General features: G+C 42.4%; 1 protein-coding gene across 1 annotated transcript in view; it reads left to right on the top strand.

Annotated features, from left to right (window-relative positions):
• The first annotated feature begins 3,901 nt into the window (after nucleotides 1-3,901).
• Nucleotides 3,902-26,159, top strand: part of LOC124002027 (GTPase HRas-like) — a 31,516-nt gene continuing 9,258 nt past the window's right edge. Inside the window, exon 1 of the mRNA XM_046309242.1 lies at nucleotides 3,902-4,226. The gene's annotated coding sequence lies outside the window, so the exon portion shown is untranslated. The remainder of the gene's footprint in view (nucleotides 4,227-26,159) is intronic.

Here is a 26,159-nt window from a genome sequence, read left to right as displayed (position 1 = left end):
AGATGCTGAAGTGGTTTGTTCAGTCGAGTATCTCGATAGGAGGAATAGAAGTGGTCTGAACATGGTTTGGCTGCTGAATCAGATGTGTTGGTCCTCCCCAGTGCTGATACCTAAATCTCCTCCGTCTCTGTACTGTGTGTGTGTCAGAGTGTTGTACTTTCTGTTTCCCTCTCATTCAGCTGTAGTTAGTGTAGGTCATAAGGGAGACGCAACAATAAGCTACTGTATACCTGGGCTCTGAGGCCACTTCTCTACATGATAGACAAGCCCACTGCGTAGGATTAATCATCCCTATAAAGCTGTCATACAGGCCTTTCTACTGACTCTGAAAAACACCAAAAGAAAGATGACCAGGGTCCATGCTCATCTCCGTGAACGTGCCTTAGGCATGCTGCAAGGCGGCACAAGGACTGCAGATGTGGCCAGGGCAATAAATTGCAGCGCTACAGGGGGACAGGGAGGACAGCTGATCGTCCTCCCAGTGGCAGACCACGTGTAACAACAGCTGCACAGGATCGGTACATCACAAAATCACACCTGCGGGACAGGTACAGGATGGCAACAGCTGCCCGAGTTACACCAAGAACGCACAATCCCTCCATCAGTGCTCAGACTGTCCGCAATAGGCTGAGAGAGGCTGGACTGAGGGCTTGTAGGCCTGTTGTAAGGCAGGTCCTCACCGGCAACAACGTCGCCTATGGGCACAAACCCACCATCGCTGGACCATACAGGACTGGCAAAAAGTGCTCTTCACTGACGAGTAGCTGTTTTGTCCCACCAGGGTTGATGGTCGGATTTGCGTTTATCCTCGAAGGAATGAGCGTTACACCGAGGCCTGTACTCTGGAGCGGGATCGGTTTGGAGGTGCAGGGTCTGTCATGGTCTGGGGCCCTGTGTCACAGCATCATCTGACTGAGTTTGCTGTCATCCTCCCTCATGTGGTACCCTTCCTGCAGGCTCATCCTGACATGACCCTCCAGCATGACAATGCCACCAGCCATACTGCTCGTTCTGTGCGTGATTTACTGCTAGACAGGAATATCAGTGTTCTACCATGGCCAGCGAAGAGCCTGGATCTCAATCCCAATGAGCACCTCTGGGACCTGTTGAGGTTGAGGGCTAGAGCCATTCCGCCCAGAAATGTCCAGGAACTTGCAGGTGCCTTGGTGGAAGAGTGGGATAACATCTCACAGCAGGAACTGGCAAATCTGGTGCAGTCCATGAGGAGGAGACGCACTATAGTACTTAATGCAGCTGGTGGCCACACCAGATACTGACTGTTACTTTTGATTTTGACCCCTCCTTTGTTCAGGGACACATTATTCCATTTATATTAGTCACATGTCTGGAACTTGTTCAGTTTTTGTTTCAGTTGTAGAATCTTGTTATGTTCATACAAATATTTACACATGTAAAGTTTGCTGAAATTAAACGCAGTTGACAGTGAGCGCACATTTCTTTTTATATATAGATATACACACACACACAGTGGGGAGAACAAGTATTTGATACACTGCCGATTTTGCAGGTTTTCCTACTTACAAAGCATGTAGAGGTCTGTATTTTTTTTATCATAGGTACACTTCAACTGTGAGAGACGGAATCTAAAACAAAAATCCAGAAAATCACATTGTATGATTTTTAAGTAATTAATTTGCATTTTATTGCATGACAAACAGGCAATGAAAACTTTCTAAATTTGACTCATGAAAAAGTAATAAAGAGATCCAAGTGACTGTGACTATTGTCTGTCTGTCTGTTACTGGAGGAGGCAGTCAGGTTCTAGGTTAAAGGTCCAATGCAGATGGTTATATCTCAATATCAACTAATTGGTGGGTAACAACTACGTACCTTACTGTGATTGTTTTCAATTTTCTCAAGCAAGAATTTAGCTAAGAGTGTCTGAGTGGGGAGGGAAAAACAGAAAACTAGCTTGTATAGGCAGAGAGGTTTGGAACTATTTCTTATTGTTCTATTAACTAATTTTCCGCATGGTGATGTGACCATGGAATGACCAAATGCATATAAAATAAAATCTCATTTTTGACTGCACACCACAGATGATTATAGATGGGAGTGTTTGCACTACATGCCTTTTGGCTTAGCATACTCACAAGGATGCACAGACATCGGAGATAAATCCAAATCTCCCCAAAAGCTTTAATGGACAGATTTCTCTAGTTGCACCCAGCTGTCTCCTCCTTTCCAGAGACCAATTTCACTGAAGAGGCTAATAGAGTTTCGCACCAGGCAACCACACCACAGCCTCATTTATAAACTAGCCCACCAAATCATTTAAACAGTGACACTGAAGGAAAGGGCAATGAGTTTGTTTTGTCATTTTGATAAAAAAAAACATTTTAAAAAACAGACACTGCAAGGAGAGATTACATTTTTTTTAAAATCTTATTGATGTTAGCCTTAATGTAAATATGAAGAATTCTACATACATAGACAGAGGGTGTGTGTCATTTATGTTCTCTAATGCTGTGCTTAGGCCTACATCCTGAGCGTCGAGTGTGCCATTCATCAACCTCTGATGCTTGTGACACTTTTGAATATCCCCCCCCATATGTCCACTCAGCAATCAAGGTCATGGAGCATGTTAATGGTTTAAGAACATTAGCTAATTTGTGGAGTCACATGCTTGTCCTTTAAAAGCATACAAATATAGGAATGTATAAGTTTTGTGCAAACTACAATTATATAATTGTTTTAATGCCCTAAATGTAGTCAAGAAGCATACTTCCATATCCCATAAAGGGCCACACATCCCTTCCCAATAAGAGCATCACCAGCTTTTCTATAGAGAGGTAGAGCTCCACCAGCATGTCAGAGTCCTTGTAAGCAGCAGGGGTTGGGTTCATCTGACCAAACCCACTCAGCGAAGTCTCCAATACCATCTCTGTGCCTGGCCGCGCCAGAGGTACAGAGTCCTGGGAACAAATCATCACTCACGGACACCTGGAAGCAATTAAATAAAGGTGAATAATAATAATATGTTAGTGAAAGCGTCAACATATTTATGTGTGTGAGATGGTTGTTATGTGTAAAGGAGTGTGATGTGGCTACTGTAACTGCAATTGAAACCATTTAAGAATATATCTAAGATACTAACTAAAAACAAAGCATATAAAAGTTGACATTGCTAGCTAGCGCCACTTCTACTGGCGCATCTAACATACTTGTTGCATAAATTCCTAAACAAGACATTCTATCTGAGGTATATTGTCAGAAAAAGTCGCTTATCTGGCTATTTGGTTAGTTAGCCTTGTTAGTCAGCTAGCTGATACCTCACACTTAGGGGTTGGCTCTGCTGGCTTGAGTATGAAAAGAAGCTGCCTAACATCTCAATATCATACAAATGTGTTGACGTGTTGATTGGCTGCAGATAACAAATTTATTTAAAAGTCCAAATGGAATCACAAATAACTTTTCATTTTGGTTATCCACCCAATACCCAATGTCGTATTTTATCTTACCTTAGATAGCTAGCTACATTCGTAAACGTGTGAAGTGCACATTCTTCAGAGAGACACGCACAAGTTTGCTTGACAACGGCAAATGACTTCCTGGATACGGTTATAAAAGGGGGCTTTGCCACTTGGGATATGTAGTCTAAAGTGTTTTTTTTATTGCATGATCGATAACAACACTACGATGATAAGTTACCACACATTTTAGTCTACATATTCAGCCACACATTAATATTAAACATGTAATACTAAAGCTCCCAGGTTTACTTTATCTGACTGGGCTATGGTTCGAAAATGTGAAATGCATAAATCACGTTAAGATTGGCTACTACGGAATTTGTAGTTGTAATTCTGTATGCCCACACTGCCCCTTTATATTTTGCAGTTATACGGAAACCGCCCAATGTGCTAACTAACGATGGTCAAAACAGCAACTGAACTGTTCTCGCCGGGGCGGTTCATACAGGGCTGGGCGTGGACTCTAACAGTCTCTTCTCCCTATTCGAAGCACATTGTTCGCCGTGAGCTAACCTCGCATACAACACAGAACGAATGCTTTGATACATTTCACTTAAAATTGCAGTGTCTGGAATAACATACATTTCTGTTGTCGAAACTATTGAGACATTCGTTGAGGAAACACCATCTGGACTTCAACGCTTGGAACGCTCAGAAGCTACTGAGTAATAATACATTGTTTCCAGTAGACCACCTCGCCCTCTTGATAATTAGGGTAGAGCTCTGCTTATTGTAAGTATTCCGTGCACATTTTTCACCTCTTACACAAATATATGATTCTTGAAATGTGTCGCTCAACGTTGTTTGTGCATTGACCAGGGAACCCATACAGGGGACCAAAATGTGCTACAACTGTTCGAGCTCGTTCACACCGCCAACCACTGCGGCGCACCTTTACATTTTGTGTTTTTACGACATCATTCACGCCTGCATCAGGCTGTCTCGGTGGCAAGCACAACATTGGGAAGTGTAGCCTAACGTTTCGCTAAACACGCTGATGTTTCCGTGATCATTGACTCAACATATTGCTATATAATTTGTTTACTACTATTTTCTCAAATATAGGCTATATTTAGTTCGTAGGCTAAATTCCGGATCGCCGCCTGAACTTCACGGACAGGGGAGGATAATTTAATGCCGATATGTAAACTAAACCATGGAAGCACATTTTCATTGTCAAGAAATTCAAGTGTTAAACTGTTGCCATTTTTAAAATGTTATGGCCAGTCAATGAGGGCTCCACAGCCGCCCTGCGTCTGTAGTTTGTAGACCACACAGACGCGGGTGACGCCCAGTCACAGTGAAAACCGAATTGGAGCACTGCGGAAGTTGCATTCCATTACTAGGCGTTTGATTAAGAACGCGATTCCATTCCGACGTGCTTGGTCATGGTCCAGGAATAACTGATTTCTAGGCTAGAGACAGTAGGTTATGCCGCGTTCAAGACAACCGAGAACTCAGGAAAAATAACTAGCTCCGACTGGGAAAAACTAGACGTTAATGCAGCGTTCAAAACAACTGGGAAGTCGGAAATCTTAGACTTCTGTGAGTATAAGACAACTGGGAACTCTTTAATATATATATATATATATATATTCTACGACTGAAAAATAATTTTATGCAGTCATCCATCTCGAAATTCCAAGTTGGAAACTAGGGCATCTTTCTAGAGCTCCGACATTCCGGCTTGAAAATATCAGATCTCGTGATTTAACCTTGTTTTTTTCAGAGTTCCCAATTGTCTTGAAAGCACCGTAATACCAGTAGATAGGGATAACGCTGACATCATCCACATATTCCTATGGAAATCTCCAGGCGGGCATGAATACGGAAGTATTTGAATTTGAAGTGAGCCATATTGCTGAATGGCACCCAAAAAATTCTAAGGGTTATGGTGAAAGTGGCCGTAACTTGCAAAGGATCATGGTCAATGTAGTCGTTTTCATCCTGCCTGAGAGTTAAATGGCGTCTCCTCATAGCATGCCAGCCTGTGGGTTGTCTGTCAACATGTGGTCCAGTATGATGACAAATGTGGGAGTCAGAATGGATCACTATTTAATTAAATATATTGATTTGTAACAAACTTTCAAATAATTCACTGTGGGAATCAAACTTGATCATAAACAAATTTTAGATCCGAAAACAGACATCCAACATTTTTGGGGGACTTTCTGGTGATCGTAATTTACAAATGCTTTCTTGGGCTTTTGGCATTGGTTGCTACGCAGTAGCCGTCCAGCAGCGCTCGTGACTCCACGCATCAGACAGGACACTGGGGGGCCTGCAACCAACCCGGAATTCCAAATCAGGAACTCTGGCTTCTTTCTAGAGCTCTGATTATTTTTTTTTTTTTTTTCAACCTGAAGATCACTGATATCATGATTGGCCATTTTTTTAAATACATTTTTTTACTATCAGTCCTACCAGACAAAAATGTCCGAAGTTTGTCAATGTTGCTTAGCTTATATTCAAAGTTTAGGCATTGAGTACATTCGGAACAATATTTTTGAGTAGCCTGACGTTAAAACAAAAGAGAAGCATGGTATTGTGTGTAGTATATATAGCCCACACAAGGCTAAATATAACACTCATTCAACAACATTGCTACTCCCTATCTATGCCTGCCAAAGTGTAGCAACTCTCACCGGGTTTCCACTAGATAGCACAGCCACAAAGTCAAAAAGTAAGCTGTGTGGTTGAGGTTAGGTTTAAAGTCAACCCAAGTGCGCTGGGTTTATGACTCTGGCAGTAGTAACTAATGACGACCCTCTCACTGCCACTCAGTGTGGTAATGACTTCATCCATGTAGGGTTGACCAAGAGATTTAAGGTAAATCCACACTACAGAGACGGAAGCTACGGAGCGTAGCGCAGTGCTGTAATGTCGGTTTTTGTCACGAAAGCGGCAGCTCCTTGTAATACGCTCCGGCATTTGACACAGTTTTTTACTAACTGGAAATTGAGAAGCGCCATATCATTCCTTGCAAAAAATTGAGTGAGGTTTGCAATGGAAGTCCCGCCCTGTATCTAAATCACCTCCCTTCAGATATAAACACAGAAGAGATGGAAGTGCTGCTACTTCGCTGCAACTGCTATTCTACTTATTGTTCTACTTGCAAGCATCCTTTTTATGTGCTTTTATTTCAACATTTGCTACATGCAATTATGCCTGTCCAGTTTTAAGGAGCATCTGCAAGGAGGTGATGATACGATAACCTCTACAATCCTTCAGTGCAGTTGTTTTTGGACAAGAACGTAAAAGATAACCACTGGAGGGAGATATCACAAATTGGAACACGGATACTGATATCGAAGAAAAACGGAGTATGATTCGGGACCGGTATGTTCGCAATTAGAAAAAGGTGAAGGAGACTGAGTGTGGCTTCGTGTTTACGTGAAACATCATCGTCAGACATATGCCAGATATGCCATGTACTCTTGTCATGCAGCTGAGTACTTTTGAACAGTGTATGTTTTGATCTTACGTTTAGCAGACCTAGTTAGAACATGTGAAATCATCTCATTTCTGGATGGGAGAAATTGTAAGTTGGAAATATCCTGTGCCTGTTTTTGTTATCCTAATGATTAGCAAGGCCAGTTCAAACATCTGAAAACAGACACTGTGTGTGCTAGTTAGATTGAGATGTTTATGAAATCAGTTATTTTGTGTGAGCATTTTAACTCAAACTGGGCCAATGGAGATGGCTGCTTATAGGCGTTGGGAGAGGGATTGCATTGTAGACAGGACTAGGGCCCATCTACAGGTGATTCATCGTCCATTGATTCATCATCTCCCCGGCCTAGTTCATCACGTCCCCGGACCCTCTCACTAAGGCCTAATGCTCCGCCCAGGTGCACCCTTGCTCTCTTCCCTGGCACTCCATCAAACTCCAGTGGCTGGATGAGGATGACAGCGGAGGATCCTTAGGGCACTGACATTATGTCCTCTTGTGATCGTCACGTGGGGGAAAAAGGGAGAAAATGTCAGACCTTTTGCTCTATAATATCTTTCTTTGTCTGGTTATTTGCACTTGTGACAGAAAACAATTCTGTTTTCTTAATTAGTCACTCAGTAAACTTGTACTGCTTTGCACATGAGCTATGTGAAGTAGATGAGGTTAATGTCTTGCGGGTCTGTCCTTATTGTATACTGCTGTACAGTCATTTTCACCTATTTACCATAGTAGGAAAGTTCTCATTAAAATGTTGAAAGGTCACTCACTACACACAACACAAGGTTGTACATGGCCATGTAAATGTCTTATGGGTCTAGCCTTAAAAGAATATGATAAACTTAAATGACACGAGGATGAAGTGACTTTCATTATTGTACTCTTTATTGTGACTAGTAAGTGTGTCGCTCACAACATGACCTAGAAACAGACATCACCCAGAGGAAGAGAACATTTGCGCTCCCATGTTTTCCGTACCACACCAACATTTTGAACATTTATTGTAGTGTGCCACATGTGATGGCAGCATCTTGGAAATATACTCAACCAGCTGGTATATCCTGTTCAATACTATTGTGTACTGTAACAACTGTGGCCTATGCTTTGGACAGGCCCCAATCCTCTTATTCGGATGCCAGATCACTTTTGAGGCATATAATTACAAGTTCTATGTTGGTATAATTTTCACACCATATATAATTAGTCATATGCATTGAGCATATCTACATGGATATGGTCACATCAGGTTTACTCTGTGGGAATGCCTCTTCCCACACTTAGACATATGTGCTCTGTGTTTGGGTCCCCGGTATGCACTCCGGCCTTGGTAGCTGCAATGAGTTGGGAGCCAACCTTGCTTTGCGTGAAGATTCCCACGTCTCCCTCCTAACCATATACACCCATGTCGATCACGATGAAGCAGTACTTTCATCGTAAACTGCAATCGGTACCATTGAGATAAAGCCCTTGTAGTTGTGGTACTCGTTGCCTGAGTTTTCCGTCGACAGCTCCTGCACACAACTAATAATTCCAACGATCCCAAAACTTGCCACATTTTTCCATGGAGGGATGAGCAACAAAATCCTCCTTCAGGACATACCAGGTAGCCTGGCACACTTCTGTGATTATGTCACAAAATGTTGATATTTTAGTTTATAACTTGCTGCGATACTTTGTGTGCTGCCACTCGCTAAAAACCAAAGGGTCATAGCCAGCCTTTCTGCAGCACTTAGCTATGGACAAGCTCATCCCTTCTTATAGTGTTCACTGGACGAACATACCATTTTCTTGCTTTTTTTGTTTTTATTTCTCCCCCTGAGTATTAAGAGCTGTTCAAGGTCTTCCACTTCGTAGAGAGACATGTTTGCCTCTAACTTGTTAAATCCTTAAAAGTGTCTGGGCCTCCTGACTGGCGGAGTGGTCTAAGGCACTGCATCCGATCCTAAGCTGTGTCGCAGCCGGCCGCGACCAGAAGACCCATGACACAGCGCACAATTGGCCCAGCGTCGTCCAGGTTAGGGAAGGGTTTGGCTAGTTTGTCCTTGTCCCATCGCGCTCTAGTGACGACTCCTTGTGGCCGCCAGGCGCATGCACGCTGACTTCAGGGCGCCAGCTGTATGGTTTTTCCTCTGACACATTGATGCGGCTGGCTCCTGGGTTTTGCGAGCGGTGTGTCAAGAACTAGTGCAGCTTGGCGGGTCGTGTTTCGGTGGATGCATGGCTCTCTACCTTCACTTCTCTGAGTCCGTACAGGAGTTGCAGCTATGGGACAAGACTGTCACCTACCAATTGGATATCAAGAAATTTGGGTTGGGGATGGGTCAAAATTACAAAATAGAACACCATACTAGCTAGTATTTGTAAACAAAAGGCACATAACACCAGATCCGGAAGTTCAAATGTCATCACTAGCTACTGTCAGAGTGCCTTGGACCCTCTTGCTTGGTAAGCTACTCCGACATCACAAGCCCCCTAGTAGATATACACTACACAAGGCAGACTTCCTTTCTGGGTGGAATGCAGAAGTGCACGCTGCTCCAAAATGCACGCGCAGGCACATTGATCGCTGGAGTGATTTCTATAGAGACCTTTATGGATTATATATTTTTACACTGTATAATCATACATGCCATTCATTGCATGTCAGATTCACACATTGTCAGTCATCGGGTGTTTTGTTGATAACTTCCTATTTTTGTTTATGATGTCGATGCTTATTAGTAATGCGGTGCTTAGTAATACGGTAGCCTAGCGGTGCTTAGTAATACGGTAGCCTAGCGGTGCTTAGTAATACGGTAGCCTAGCGGTGCTTAGTAATACGGTGCTTAGTAGTACAGTACACTAAAATATGAGTGGATGACAAATCAGTGGTCTGATAAAGAATGATTCAAGAAGCATGAAATCAATACCCCATGAGTAACAGGTTAATACAAAAAGCAATGATGCCAATGGAAGTTCTCTACTCATTTACACTCAAGCTAGACAAACCATTGATATGGACGTGGTCAGATTTAGAAAGGGTTCCGTTCACATAACGGGCGTTGAGGTGGTTTGTTGCACTTGATGAGGGGTAGCCGAAGCTACCCGAGGGACAAGGCCCCTCTATGCTTGGGCATGTTGCTTTGTGTTAGGGATTGTTGACTAATGGATTTAATGGTTGGTCTTCCAGCTGCTTTCTATTGTCATAGAGCTGAATAGAGAGCGACTCTGTCCACTGATGGTCCTGTCTTGTGTTTGTGTGTGAGATGATCCCTGGTTAACAACCTGAAAGGAGGACCCAGTGAGGAAAAAGGTCATATTTTGCTAAGAGGATGTCTATTTTGAGGCTAGGGCCCTCACTTCTATTCTTTTCTACACACAGCATTTTATTGTGGAGAAGAGAGAGGGCACTGCACTCTCACTCATTAACACCCCCCTGCTTTCTTGACTTCAAGGATCTTGATTAGTTGACTGACGGAAAACTGTGACCCTATTCATAGGAGATGCAGGCTTCTATCTTCACACTGTTCAAATGGATGAGCCATGAATGTAATGGGGTTACTCACTATCCAGTGCTCCCATTATCCATCCCTAAAGATGGGGTTCGATACTGTTAGCTAGCAAATAGATCCAAGTTGGCTAAAGATTAGCTGGCTAATCACTAGCACGTAAAGCTTGATTGTTGATGAGACCTGTGTTAATTTTCTGTAAGCCAATACTCGCTACAAAAAGTTTGTCATTATTAGTGAATGTGCATTATGCGTGGTTCGAGTTAAATTTGTTGTTTTTTTAATCATATTCTCGTAGACTTGAAAGCCAGATCCGTGATTATTGCAAAATAAATTATTAGTGGGTCTTAAGTTTGTGGAAGGCTTATATTCAGACTAGGTATAAGTTCACAAGCCCTGAATTCATTCGATTGTTGCTGTTTTAACATCAGGTGTATTTGACCTTTTAATTGTACAACTCTTATTTTGGAATACATTTGTAAAAATCAAGGTATACAGTGCATTCTTAAAGTATTCGTATCCCCTGACTATTTCCTCATTTTGTTACGTTACAACCTTATACCCCGACTACACCATGCATTTGGGGCGGCAGCGTAGCCTAGTGGTTAGACTAGTAACCTAGCGTTGGACTAGTAACCGGAAGGTTGCGAGTTCAAATCCCCGAGCTGACAAGGTACAAAATCTGTCGTTCTGCCCCTGAACAGGCAGTTAACCCACTGTTCCTAGGCTGTCATTGAAAATAAGAATTTGTTCTTAACTGACTTGCCTAGTAAAATAAAGGTTAAAAAAAATAATTATAATAAAAAAGAGCATTACAAAATAAATGTAGAAATCTATATTATTCAATTATTGCACCCACACTGCTCGTGCGCACCAATGAGCATCTGCGTTGCCAAGGGCTAAAATATAAGTTATCTACCAGTAAATGCTAGGGCAAGAATGGGTATGCAAACCAGGTTTAAAAAAAATAAAAAGTCTTCAAAGTCTTGACTGAATTGCCCATTGTACATATTCAACCATCATGGAAGCCTAACTTGAAAATCAGACATTTCCTCTAGGCTCTTTAGTCCCTGAAAATTCATGGATGTTATGGTAGCCGATTTAGAAGTTCTACTACTCCAATATAATTATTTATTTTTTAAATTTCTGATCAGTTTTTATGAGGTAGGCGCTTTTGTTTCTTAACCACCATTTTCAATTGAATGGCGTTGTGCTGGTATGCTGCACATGTTGCTGTAAAATCATTGAATGTTGGCTTCAACTTGGTTTCCATAGTGTAAAAAAAAAATTGGTCGCTTTCTCATTTTAAAACATGACACAGTAACCCCTCAATAACTCTTCAACATCCCAAATGGCGAGACTGACTAGATACCACATGTGGACAGGCTTCATTAGTGTGTTTGTGTCGGGAGCATGCTGCCTGTACTGAACAAAAATATAAACACAACATGAAACAATGTAATCATTATGAGATTATGAGATTTTCTCCACAAAATGGTGTTACTACAACAATAAAATATATCATGGTAAGTCCTCGAAAATTACAATTTAAGTCCTTGGAAAAAGTCCTTGACAGTCCTTAAATTTGACTTGCCGATGTCTGTATGAACCTGTATGAAGTTGCTCAGTTTGCAAATGGAAGATAGCAGATGATTTAGCAGATGAAGTTATGTGCGCATCATTCGCTTTCCTGTCAGATCTAGACCTGGGACAGATTTTTTTTCTTCATATGGGGCCAGTAGCTTTGGCCTGGTGTGCTACTGGCAAATTTACCGGAATATCAAGCCCTGCTATATGTTTACCACCATGTCTACTACCACTTGTGTGATCGTTAGCATCGCTAGTGATAGTGTAACCATTTTAGTTTTTTTGCAGTCAATTAAAAGGTAACTACAAAGTAGCCTATGCCAACCTTGCATAATCATGGTTATTTGCATCAATCCAGTGGCCATTTGCTTTGAAAACTCCACATGTGCCTAAAGACACGCCACTAGCCAAACACAGCTGTCTGGCTGGTGCACACCTGAATTAAAGGTTAACTACACAACAAAAATCTTAATGTCTCATTTTTCCTAGACCTCAAATGGTGCCCTGATGTGGTTTAAGCATTGTTGTGGACTTTTCTATAATAATAAGTGTGATTTTGAGAGTCAAAACCTGAAACATCAGACCTTGCCATTTTTCTTTTTTTGCTGTGGTATCGATTTTGCAGAAAAAAAACACAAAACACTTCAAATAAAGTGCCATATTTATTTATTGCAGATTTTAAAGTCTTTACTTTGCTGTTACAGTAAATCAATGTAAGAACACTGGTTATATATGGAATGCATGCACATTTATGGCACACAGGCCAGGTCATTGTGTATTTGTTTTTAAATTGTGCGACAATCACCAGTGGAAAAAGTTAGTGTAGAACCCTGAAAGGCCTGGATAGTTATATCTCCCTTTGTAAATGGATGGATTTTCTTAAGCTAAATTGTGTCCAGGCTTGGTTACATTGTTGTAGCATTGCAGCCAAGTCTCCTCCAGTGCCCCACTAAAGATGCCATTTACAGAGATGAAGTCATTTGTGTGAGGTGGGGGGGGGTTGGCTCCATGGTGGTCGCTGTGTTCGATTGTGATCCGTCCCTAGAGAGGTTCCCCTTACCATCATCTCTCCATTAAAAATCTATTATCCCTGCAGTGGGCTTTTGGCTCTGCCAATATGGATCCTTTAACCAATTTAAGTGCTTTTGTTGAGAGAGGGGGCTGCATGTGTAGACGCAGAAGTCCGCTCTTAAGTTCTTTATCCTCGACATAGGATGGGTGGGACCGACAGCAGGACAATTCTTTGTTTTCAGGATGAAAGGTAGTCTCCCTCTCATCAGAAACTCGATTGAGTGGCAAAGAGTAGCCTTCTAGTATCAAATCAATGCTGAATACAATTTATTTTCTGCCCGCCCGTACTGTGTCTATGCATTAGAGATCGACCGATTTATGATTTTTCAAAGCCGATAAGGATTATTGGAGTACCAAAAAAAGACGATACTAATTAATCGTCCGTTCAAAAAAAGTGTTTTAATTTAGATTTATTTGTAATAATGACAATTACAACAATACTGAATGAACACTTATTTTAACTTAATATAATACATCAATACAATCAATTTAGCCTCAAATAAATAATGAAACATGTTCAATTTGATTTAAATAATGCAGAAACACAGTGTTGCAGAAGAAAGTAAAAGTGCAATATGTGCCATGTAAAAAAGCTAACGTTTAAGTTCCTTGCTCGGAACATGAGAACATGGTTCCTTTTAACATGCGTCTTCAATATTCCCAGGTAAGAATAACCAATAACAGGAGAGGTTAGAATTTCTTGGGGATATGATCTTTGACCCTCTAACTTTCATTATTCTCAATTCATTCAGGATTATCCATAATTATGGTAGCGTCTAGTGTTGAGAAACCTACAGTATTTGACCATTTTTACCATTATTTTACCATTTACCATTCAATCCTATTGGGCACACAATCTGAAACGCAACCAAAAAGAACTGCAAATGCATCCAACAAGTTTGTAGAGTGACGAGCTTGATGTGACTCTACAGAGTCACATGACTTTCTAGGAACATTGAGACAAATACTACATTTTTGAATACTCTATAAGATTCTTTAAGAGTGTCAATTTTGACCTACCTCAAAAAAAATGGTTCAAGTAATCTCTCTTGTATTTGTTTAAAATAATATCATTTTCCCCCAAAATGTTTGGAGCATACAATATAGCTCAGTATTTTTATTTGTTTTATACAGAAATTAGCAATAATCTTTATTGGCGGTATCAATAATTTCAGACCCCACTGTATATAAACCCAATGAGTTGCTAAGGCAGTGCTACCTCCTAGGTCCAACATGTAGGCCCAACTCGTGGGGGGCAGTGCATACCAGTAAGGTAAGTTGGATGTCTCTGACTGTTTCAGGTCGATGACTCCCAGCTCCCAGCCTGCGCCCTCAATAAACTGTCATGTAAGATTACCCTCATGGTCTAGGCAAAGCTCTAGGGTTTCAAAACAAACTGTTAATGTCCCCCAGCTCAAGATGGCCGTGGGCTATATATAACCCTACACATGTACCTCTCCTTGAGCAAAAGGGCACAGCCATGCAGAGATTTAGTGGAGTAGGCCATCAGACAGGGATGTGGCCGAAGACGGACAGAGTATGTAGACTATATTATCTGTCCCCACTGGAAAGTGCGTACATGATGTTTGCTTCTCCATTTTTGACCTCTGGAGCTGTGTGGAATTTAATGTAGGTGCTGATGCAAGGTCCAACGCAAATACTTTTGGAAGCTTCTAAATATATGTATATGTATGTGGGGCAAAAAAGTATTTAGTCAGCCACCAATTGTGCAAGTTCTCCCACTTAAAAAGATGAGAGGCCTGTAATTTTCATCATAGGTACACTTCAACTATGGCAGACAAAATGAGAAAAAAACAATCCAGAAAATCACATTGTATGATTTTTAATGAATTTCTATGCAAATAAGTATTTGTTCACCTACAAACAAGCAAGATTTCTGGCTCTCACAGACCTGTAACTTCTTTTTTAAGAGGCTTCTCTGTTCTCCACTCGTTACCTGTAATTAATGGCACCTGTTTGAACTTGTTATCAGAATAACAGCGTAGCCTAGTGGTTAGAGCGTTGGACTAGTAACCGGAAGGTTGCGAGTTCAAACCCCTGAGCTGACAAGGTACAAATCTGTCGTTCTGCCCCTGAACAGGCAGTTAACCCACTGTTCCCAGGCCGTCATTGAAAATAAGAATATGTTCTTAACTGACTTGCCTGGTTAAATAAAGGTAAAATTAAAATAAAAGACACCTGTCCACAACCTCAAACAGTCACACTCCAAACTCCACTATGGCCAAGACCAAAGAGCTGTCAAAGGACACCAGAAACAAAATTGTAGACCTGCACCAGGCTGGGAAGACCGACTCTGCAATAGGTAAGCAGCTTGTTTTGAAGAAATCGACTGTGGGAGCAATTATTAGGAAATGGAAGACATACAAGACCACTGATAATCTTCCTCGATCTGGGGCTCCACGCAAGATCTCACCCCGTGGGGTCAAAATGATCACAAGAACGGTGAGCAAAAATCCCAGAACCACAATGGGGGACCTAGTGAATGACCTGCAGAGAGCTGGGACCAAACTAACAAAGCCTACCATCAGTAACACACTACGCCGCCAGTGACTCTAATTCTGCAGTGCCAGACGTGTCCCCCTGCTTAAGCCAGTACATGTCCAGGCCCCGTCTGAAGTTTGCTAGAGAGCATTTGGATGATCCAGAAGAAGATTGGGAGAATGTCATATGGTCAGATGAAACCAACATAGAACTTTTTGGTAAAAACTCAATTTGTAGTGTTTGGAGGACAAAGAATGCTGAGTTGCATCCAAAGAACACCATACCTACTGTGAAGCATGGGGGTGGAAACATCATGCTTTGGGGCTGTTTTTCTGCAAAGGGACCAGGACGACTGATCCGTGAAAGGGAAAAAAATTAATGGAGTGGCCTAGCCAGATCTTAACCCCATAGAAAATCTTTGGAGGGAGTTGAAAGTCCGTGTTGCCCAGCAACAGCCCCAAAAGATCACTGCTCTAGAGGAAATCTGCATGGAGGAATGGGCCAAAATACCAGCAACAGTGTGTGAAAACCTTGTGAAGACTTACAGAAAACGTTTGACCTCTGTCATTGCAAACAAAGGGTATATAACAAAGTATTGAGATAAACTTTTGTTATTAACCAAATACTTATTTTCCACCATAATTTGCAAATCAATTCATAAAAAAATCCTACAATGTGATTTTCTGGATTTTTTTTCCCTCATTTTGTCTGTCATAGTCGAAGTGTACCTATGATGAAAATTACAGGCCTCTCATCTTTCTAAGTGGGAGAACTTGCACAATTGGTGGCTGACTAAATACTTTTTTGCCCCACTATATATATATATATAATCCTGGTGATCGTTATATACACTGCTTAAAAAAATAAAGGGAACACTTAAACAACACAATGTAACTCCAAGTCAATCACACTTCTGTGAAATCAACCTGTACACTTAGGAAGCAACACTGATTGATCATAAATTTCACATGCTGTTGTGCAAATGGAATAGACAACAGGAGGAAATTATAGGCAATTAGCAAGACACCCCCAATAAAGGAGTGGTTCTGCAGGTGGTGACCACAGACCACTCAGTTCCTATGCTTCCTGGCTGATGTTTTGGTCACTTTTGAATGCTGGCGGTGCGTTCACTCTAGTGGTAGCATGAGACTGAGTCTACAACTCACACAAGTGGCTCAGGTAGTGCAGCTCATCCAGGATGGTACATCAATGCGAGCTGTGGCAAGGTTTTCTGTGTCTGTCAGCATAGTGTCCAGACCATGGAGGCGCTACCAGGAGACAGGCCAGTACATCAGGAGACGTGGAGGAGGCCTTAGGAGGGCAACAAACCAGCAGCAGGACCGCTACCTCCGCCTTTGTGCAAGGAGGAGCACTGCCAGAGCCCTGCAAAATGACCTCCAGCAGGCCACATGTGCTCTTCACAGATGAAAGCAGGTTCAATCTAAGCACATGTGACAGAGTCTGGAGACACAGTGGAGAATGTTCTGCTGCCTGCAACATCCTCCAGCATGACCGGTTTGGCGGTGGGTCAGTCATGGTGTGAGGCGACATTTCTTTGGGGGGCCGCATAGCCCTCCATGTGCTCGCCAGAGGTAGCCTGACTGCCATTAGGTACCGAGATGAGATCCTCAGACCCCTTGTGAGACCATATGCTGGTGCGGTTGGCCCTGGGTTCCTCCTAATGCATGACAATGTGGCTGGAGTGTGTCAGCAGTTCCTGCAAGAGGAAGGCATTGACGCTATGGACTGGCCCGCCCGTTCCCCAGACCTGAATCCAATTGAGCACATCTGGGACATCATGTCTCGCTCCATCCACCAACAGACTGTCCAGGAGTTGGCGGATGCTTTAGTCCAGGTCTGGGAGGAGATCCCTCAGGAGACCATCCGCCACCTCATCAGGAGCATGCCCAGGCATTGTAGGGAGGTCATACAGGCACGTGGAGGCCACATACACTACTGAGCCTCATTTTGACTTGTTTTAAGGACATTACATCAAAGTTGGATCAGCCTGTAGTGTGGTTTTCCACTTTAATTTTGAGTGTGACTCCAAATCCAGACCTCCATGGGTTGATAAATTTGATTTCCATTGATAATTTGTGTGATTTTGTTGTCAGCACATTCAACTATGTAAAGAAAAAAGTATTTAATAAGAATATTTCATTGATTCAGATCTAGGTTGTTATTTTAGTGTTCCCTTTATTTTTTTGAGCAGTGTATATACAGTGGGGAAAACAAGTATTTGATACACTGCTGATTTTGCAGGTTTTCCTACTTAAAGCATGTAGAGGTCTGTCATTTTTATCATAGGTACACTTCAACTGTGAGAGATGGAATCTAAAACAAAAATCCAGAAAATGACATTGTATGATTTTTAAGTCATTAATTTGCATTTTATTGCATGACGACATATAAGTATTTGATCACCTACCAACCAGTAAGAATTCCGGCTCTCACAGACCTGTTAGTTTTTCTTTAAGAAGCCCTCCTCCACTCCACTCATTACCTGTATTAATTGCACCTGTTTGAACTCGTTACCTGTATAAAATAATATATAATAATAATAATATAAATAAATATATAAAATACAATATATACAATATATAAAATACACCTGTCCACACACTCAATCAGACAGACTCCAACCTCTCCACAATGGCCAAGACCAGAGAGCTGTGTAAGGACATCAGGGATACAATTGTAGACCTGCACAAGGCTGGGATGGGCTACAGGACAATAGACAAGCAGCTTGGTAAGAAGGCAACAACTGTTGGCACAATTAATAAATGGAAGAAGTTCAAGATGACGGTCAATCACCCTCGGTCTGGGGCTTCATGAAAGATCTCACCTCGTGGGGCATCAATGATCATGAGGGATCAGCCCACAACTACACGGCAGGACCCTGTCAATGACCTGAAGAGAGCTGGGACCACAGTCTCAAAGAAAACCATTATTAACACACTACACCGTCATGGATTAAAATCCTGCAGCGCACACAAGGTCCCCCTGCTCAAGCCAGCGCATGTCCAGGCCCGTCTGAAGTTTGCCAATGACCATCTGGATGATCCAGAGGAGGAATGGGAGCTGAAAGTCCGTATTGCCCAGTGACAGCCCCGAAATCTGAAGGATCTGGAGATGGTTTGTATGGAGGAGTGGGCCAAAATCCCTGCTGCAGTGTGTGCAAACCTGGTCAAGAACTACAGGAAACTTATAATCTCTGTAATTGCAAACAAAGGTTTCTGTACCAAATATTAAGTTCTGCTTTTCTGATGTATCAAATACTTATGTCATGCAATAAAATGCAAATGAATTACTTAAAAATCATAATGTGATTTTCTGGATTTTTGTTTTAGATTCCGTCTCACAGTTGAAGTGTACCTATGATAAAAATTACAGACCTTTACATGCTTTGTAAGTAGGAAACACTGCTAATTTTGCAGGTTATCAAATACTTGTTCTCCACACTGTATATAGATCACCAGCACTGTGCCCATACCAGACTGTATGTGTTTACTGTAGTGATCGACTGTGTGTGTGACTATATTTGTGGTCTGTGAACTGTAGCATTAGGGTACTGTAGTGTTGGGAGTATGTGTGTACTTTAGGGGCTAATTAAGACTGGTAGAGAGACCCAATGTGTTGTGGCACTAATTACCATACAGTCAGAGGAGCGAGAGAGCGAGGGTAGTGTTGGCACAGGGAACTGTGTGTGTGTGGGGGGTATCCCGGGTGGTAGTATCCCGGGTGGTAGTATCCCGGGTGGTAGTGTCCTCCCTCAGTAGTAGCTAGACAAACACCACAGAAGAGCACAGATCCCTACAGACAAGGGGCGGCAGGGTAGCCTAGTGGTTAGAGCGTTGGACTAGTAACCGAAAGGCTGCAAGTTCAAACCCCCGAGCTGACAAGGTTACAAATCTGTCATTCTGCCCCTGAACAGGCAGTTAACCCACTGTTCCTAGACCGTCATTGAAAATAAGAATTTGTTCTTAACTGACTTGCCTAGTAAAATAAAGGTAAGGTAAAGTAAAATAAAAAACAAGTGGTACTGGAGTCCGCAGGCAGGGCTGCAAAAAAAAAAAAAATCTCCCTATTTATATCTGGATTATTAATCTCCGACATGGCCTAGATCAGGTATGTCACAATTATTCCATGGAGGGCCTAGTGCCGGCAGGTTTTTCCATCCCCCCCCTTTCAAGCCCTAGACAACCAGGTGTGGAGTTCCTTACTAATTAGTGACCTTAATTCATCAATTAAGTACAAGGGAGGAGGGAAAACCCGCAGACACTCGGCCCTACGTGGCATGACTGACACCTGTGGCCAAGATTGTCATTGAATTGCACGTCTTTGTCTCCCCTCACCCATAGAAGTGTGTAATAGACAGCTCCTCTTACCAACATCCACAATACAATTCAAATCTGCCTAGACTGCCGCTATTGGCTCTTCCCAATGTGGGCACACTTCAAAGTGATGTCATGATATGACTACATATGTCACATTACAGAGTTAAACTGTTATTCTCATTATAATGAGAATTTAATGATCCATGATCATCCCTTATACGGCGTAGAAAGAAGGTACTATTCGTGCTGAGCAATTTGTGCTTATTGAGGTCTGTTTCGGTAAAAGATAATCACTTTTCGATTTCTGTTTCGATTAATTGTTTTAGACATGAAATGCATTATGAAATGCATTATGTGGGTTGAATGCTGTAACACAGAATAAAACAATTACAATTCCCAAGGTAGCGACTGCCCATTACTGCTTATCACTTATTAACCATCATTTATTCACATTTACTTTAATAAAATGTTTTATTTTATTACAACGGAAGTGGAATAGGTGAGGGGGGAGCACCAAGGGAGTGGAATGGTTAGGAGTCGAGTGAGTGAAGGTGAGGAGAATAATTGTCACTCATTTTCCACAGTCTCCCTGATTTTGACCTCCCTGCCCAGTCCATCCTGTTGATTGGTTGTGCCTCTCCTCTCCTGTGATGTCATCCTATCCCGTCATCCCTGTAGTTGTGTCCACCTGCCTGTCAGGATTGACAGCCCAGTAAGATAGATCTGCTGCTATAAATCTCCATGTTGAAAAGGCAACAATGGCCTGTATGCAAGAAGCCATCTTCCCTATTGATTCAGAGGGATGGATGAAAGCAGCAGCTTCTCTCTCTGGACCAGACCTCTATCACAATAGAATGAATAACTGATTTGTATTCTGTTACAGCCTCCTGCTTCAGGAGATAACACTACGGTCGCCCAGGCCAGGCTCAGCCAAGAGACGCCTCAAAACATGTCCTCCACCTCTGCTGTAATAATCAGTTAAATGCCCAGTATCTGGCTATGTTAGTGCGTTGTGTGTGCATAGACAAGAATAGTGTGCGTGCATGTATGCACTTAGGTGGATGTTCCGTGTATGTTTTTTACTGACTTTATTTACAGTATGGAAAGAAGGAAGCTAAATGTTTGCCCACACGATTGAGGTCGTGGTAATTCCCTTCCTGTTGCGTTAGCGAATTATAGCTGTGTGTGTGTGTGTGTGTGTGTGTGTGTGTGTGTGTGTGTGTGTGTGTGGTGTGTGTGTGTGTGTGTGTGTGTGAGAGAGAGAGAATTATAGCTGTGTGTGTGTGTGAGAGAGAGAGAATTATAGCTGTGTGTGTGTGTGAGAGAGAGAGAATTATAGCTGTGTGTGAGAGAGAATTATAGCTGTGTGTGTGTGTGAGAGAGAATTATAGCTGTGTGTGTGTGTGAGAGAGAATTATAGCTGTGTGTGTGAGAGAGAATTATAGCTGTGTGAGAGAATTATAGCTGTGTGTGAGAGAATTATAGCTGTGTGTGTGTGTGAGAGAGAGAGAGAGAACTATAGCTGTGTGTGTGTGTGTGTGTGAGAGAGAATTATAGCTGTGTGTGTGTGTGTGTGTGTGAGAGAGAGAGAGAATTATAGCTGTGTGTGTGTGTGTGTGTGTGTGAGAGAGAGAATTATAGCTGTGTGTGTGTGTGTGAGAGAGAGAATTATAGCTGTGTGTGTGTGAGAGAGAGAGAGAATTATAGCTGTGTGTGTGTGAGAGAGAGAGAGAATTATAGCTGTGTGTGTGTGTGAGAGAGAGAATTATAGCTGTGTGTGTGTGTGAGAGAGAGAGAGAGAATTATAGCTGTGTGTGTGTGTGTGTGTGAGAGAGAATTATAGCTGTGTGTGTGTGTGTGTGTGAGAGAGAGAGAGAACTATAGCTGTGTGTGTGTGAGAGAGAGAATTATAGCTGTGTGTGTGTGTGTGAGAGAGAGAATTATAGCTGTGTGTGTGTGAGAGAGAGAGAGAATTATAGCTGTGTGTGTGTGTGAGAGAGAGAATTATAGCTGTGTGTGTGTGTGAGAGAGAGAATTATAGCTGTGTGTGTGTGTGAGAGAGAGAATTATAGCTGTGTGTGTGTGTGAGAGAGAGAATTATAGCTGTGTGTGAGAGAGAGAGAATTATAGCTGTGCGTGTGTGAGAGAGAGAGAGAATTATAGCCATCAAGTTGTTTTCACAAGCCTGTGAGTGTTGACATTGGTGATGGTCTAGCCGATCTGGAGAGCTACCTGTTTCCATGAAACCCTGTTGCAGTCTGATATAGAGCCTGCTGGAGCTGCCGTGCAGGAGAAGCTGTTTTGAAGCAGAGCAGAGGGCAGTTGCCTGCTGTGATCCAACAGTCTGCTCATCAACAAGTCACCCTGGTCTGGACACACACACACACACACACACACACACACACACACACACACACACACACACACACACACACACACACACACACACACACACACACATAGGGGCTCAGAGAAGCGGAGTTACATGATCTATTAATACACCCAGAGACAAATATAGGAGTTACTTGGTGTGTGTCTGTTGCTTTTGACTCCCCGACACTGCATTAACCTTGTAAATGGGTTGTTTTGGGGGATTTTGTCATGTATCCTCTCGTCAAACTGTCCAGAGTCCAGGTTGATGTCACTCGTTACTCTTCTCCTCTGGGAACACTGCAGCTGCTGTGTGTAGGCAGATGTGTGTGTGTACAGTTTTATGAGGAGTAACAGGGCTTCATGGAGCTCAAACTGTAGAGGTAGGGTGGGGCAGACACACACACACACGTGCCCACGCACACACAGGTCAGGACAGGAGGTTAGTGTAGGATGGGGCTGTTGCGTAATAAAGATATTTCTGAGTGCAGTGAGGATGTACAGTGGCTGGTTGGTCAAGAAGGTTGTGGTGAGTGTAGTGTACTTACTACAGGAGTATGCATATGTGGGGTAGAAGATCCAGGGTTTGTTTGTTTGTACATGATCTGTGTGGGTACAGTAGTAGATAAAGGTGGGGCAGATCCATACACTAGGTCACAGTGGTGGGAGGTAGGAGGGGTTGGCTGGCTCATTATACCCTGATGAAGACAGCTTGTCTGTCAACTGTTGGACATAAATATTTTTGCATCTGAGCTCCTAGAGTGTGCAGCTCTCCTTTGTTTTTAAAAGTATTCTATTCCGCTAGCCAGCACCTCGCCTAAATAGGTGTGCGTTTCTTTCGCCTCTAGATGGTTGGCTGGCTGGCCAGAGGATTGGGTGTCGTACTGGAACTGATTCCACCAGTGTGTTCGGTCTTGTCTGTGCTCATCTGCTTATTGCCCTTTTGAGAGATATGTATATATCACACACACACACACACACACACGCACACACACACACAACAGCTCTGATGATGCTGTATCACTGATCTACGTCCTCTCTTACATTACTCTGCATTTGTGTAACCAAGGGAGGGGTTCTGCGGTTGCCAAGAAGCATCAGTGAAATTATCTTGTGGTTAGCTGAGGTCCTGGTTACATCCAGAAAATGTTTCAAAACATGATTCTACACATTTTGCTATGGCTTATGCCATGTTATGCTGAGTGACTAAAAAATTCTAACAAAATCAATTTTTTTTATTTTTTATTTCACCTTTATTTAACCAGGTAGGCTAGTTGAGAACAAGTTCTCATTTGCAACTGCGACCTGGCCAAGATAAAGCATAGCAGTGTGAACAGACAACACAGAGTTACACATGGAATAAACAATTAACAAGTCCATAACACAGTAGAAAAAAATAGGCAGTCTATATACAATGTGTGCAAAAGGCATGAGGTAGGCGAATAATACAATTTTGCAGATTAACACTGGAGTGATAAATGATCAGATGGTCATGTACAGGTAGAGATATTGGTGTGCAAAAGAGCAGAAAAATAAATAAATAAAAACAGTATAAAAACAGTATGGGAATGAGGTAGGTGAAAATGGGTGGGCTATTTTCCTATAGACTATGTACAGCTGCAGCGATCGGTTAGCTGCTCGGATAGCTGATGTTTGAAGTTGGTGAGGGAGATAAAAGTCTCCAACTTCAGCGATTTTTGCAATTCGTTCCAGTCACAGGCAGCAGAGTACTGGAACGAAAGGCGGCCAAATGATGTGTTGGCTTTAGGGATGATCAGTGAGATACACCTGCTGGAGCGCGTGCTACGGATGGGTGTTGCCATCGTGACCAGTGAACTGAGATAAGGCGGAGCTTTACCTAGCATGGACTTGTAGATGACCTGGAGCCAGTGGGTCTGGCGACGAATATGTAGTGAGGGCCAGCCGACTAGAGCATACAAGTCGCAGTGGTGGGTGGTATAAGGTGCTTTAGCGACAAAACGGATGGCACTGTGATAGACTGCATCCAGTTTGCTGAGTAGAGTGTTGGAAGCCATTTTGTAGATGACATCGCCGAAGTCGAGGATCGGTAGGATAGTCAGTTTTACTAGGGTAAGCTTGGCAGCGTGAGTGAAGGAGGCTTTGTTGCGGAATAGAAAGCAGACTCTTGATTTGATTTTCGATTGGAGATGTTTGATGTGGGTCTGGAAGGGGGCCTTATGCCATGACATGTTTTGAATGTTTGATTCTCCCTAACTGTCTAGTTTTTATTTTGGTGATTGTTAGTTCTCGATGATGATCCTATTTTCAATATATATATATAGCTCCATTATCTTAAACACTATCTGATTTTAGTCATTTAAGTTTACACAAACTTTTTACATCCCAATGTTTTTTTTGTTATTATATAAACAAAAAAATAAACATCCTCTCACTGTCAACTGCGTTTATTTTCAGCAAACTTAACATGTGTTAATATTTGTATGAACATAAGATTCAACAACGGAGACATAAACTGAACAAGTTCCAGACATGTGATGAACAGAAATGGAATAATGTGTCCCTGAACAAAGGAGGGGTCAAAATCAACAGTAACAGTCAGTATCTGGTGTGGCCACCAGCTGCATTAAGTACTATAGTGCATCTCCTCCTCATGGACTGCACCAGATTTGCCAGTTCTTGCTGTGAGATGTTACCCCACTCTTCCCCCAAGGCACCTGCAAGTTCCCAGGCATTTCTGGGTGGGGATGGCCCTAGCCCCCACCCTCCGATCCAACAAGTCCCAGACGTGCTCAATGGGATTGAGATCCGGGCTCTTCACTGGCCATGGTAGAATACTGACATTCCTGTCTTGCAGTAAATCACGCACAGAACGAGCAGTATGGCTGGTGGCATTGTCATCCTGGAGGGTCAGGATGAGCCTGCAGGAACGGTACCACATGAGGGAGGAGGATGTCTTCCCTGTAACGCACAACGTTGAGATTGCCTGCAAAGACGACAAGCTCAGTCCGATGATGCTGTGACACACCACCCCAGACCATGACAGACCCTCCACCTCCAAATCGATCCAGCTCCAGAGTACAGGCCTCAGTGTAACGCTCATTCCTTCAACAATAAACGATGATGATCATCCGTCCTGTCTCCCTGTAGTGCTGTCTCACAGTACGGACATTGCAATTTATTGCCCCGGCCACATCTGCAGTCCTCATGCCTCCTTGCAGCATGCCTAAGGCACGTTAGCGCAGGGACCCTGGGCAACTTCTTTTTGGTGTTTTTCAGAGTCCGAAGAAAGGCCTCTTCAGTGTCCTAAGTTTTCATAACTGTGACCTTAGTTGCCTACCGTCTGTAAGCTGTTAGTGTCTTAAAGACCGTTCCACAGGTGCATGTTCATTAATTGTTTATGGTTCATTGAACAAGCATGGGGAACGCTGTTTAACCCCTTCACAATTAAGATCTGTGAAGTTATTTTGATTTTTATGAATTCCCTTTGAAAGACAGGGTTCTGAAAAGGGGACGTTTCTTTTTTTGCTGAGTAAATCTAATTATATATAATATCTCAGTACTAGTCAAAAGTTTGGACACACATTCTCATACAAGGGTTTTTCTTTATTTTTGCTACGTTCTGCATTGTATAATAATAATGAAGACATCAACTATGAAATAACACATGGAATCATGTAGTAACCACAAAAGTGTTAAACAAATCTAAATATATTTGAGATTCTTCAAAGTAGCCACCCTTTGCCTTGATGACAGCTTTTCACACTTGGCATTCTCTAGACCAACTTCACATGGAATAACTTTCCAACAGTCCCGAAGGAGTTCCCACATATGCTGTGCACTTGTTGACTGCTTTTCCTTCACTCTGCGGTCCAACTCA

This window comes from Oncorhynchus gorbuscha, linkage group LG02, assembly GCF_021184085.1.
Source record: "Oncorhynchus gorbuscha isolate QuinsamMale2020 ecotype Even-year linkage group LG02, OgorEven_v1.0, whole genome shotgun sequence".
Classification (NCBI taxonomy): Eukaryota; Metazoa; Chordata; class Actinopteri; order Salmoniformes; family Salmonidae; genus Oncorhynchus; species Oncorhynchus gorbuscha.
The sequence above is the reverse complement of the archived record's forward strand: the minus strand, read 5'-3'. Positions and strand labels throughout refer to the sequence as shown.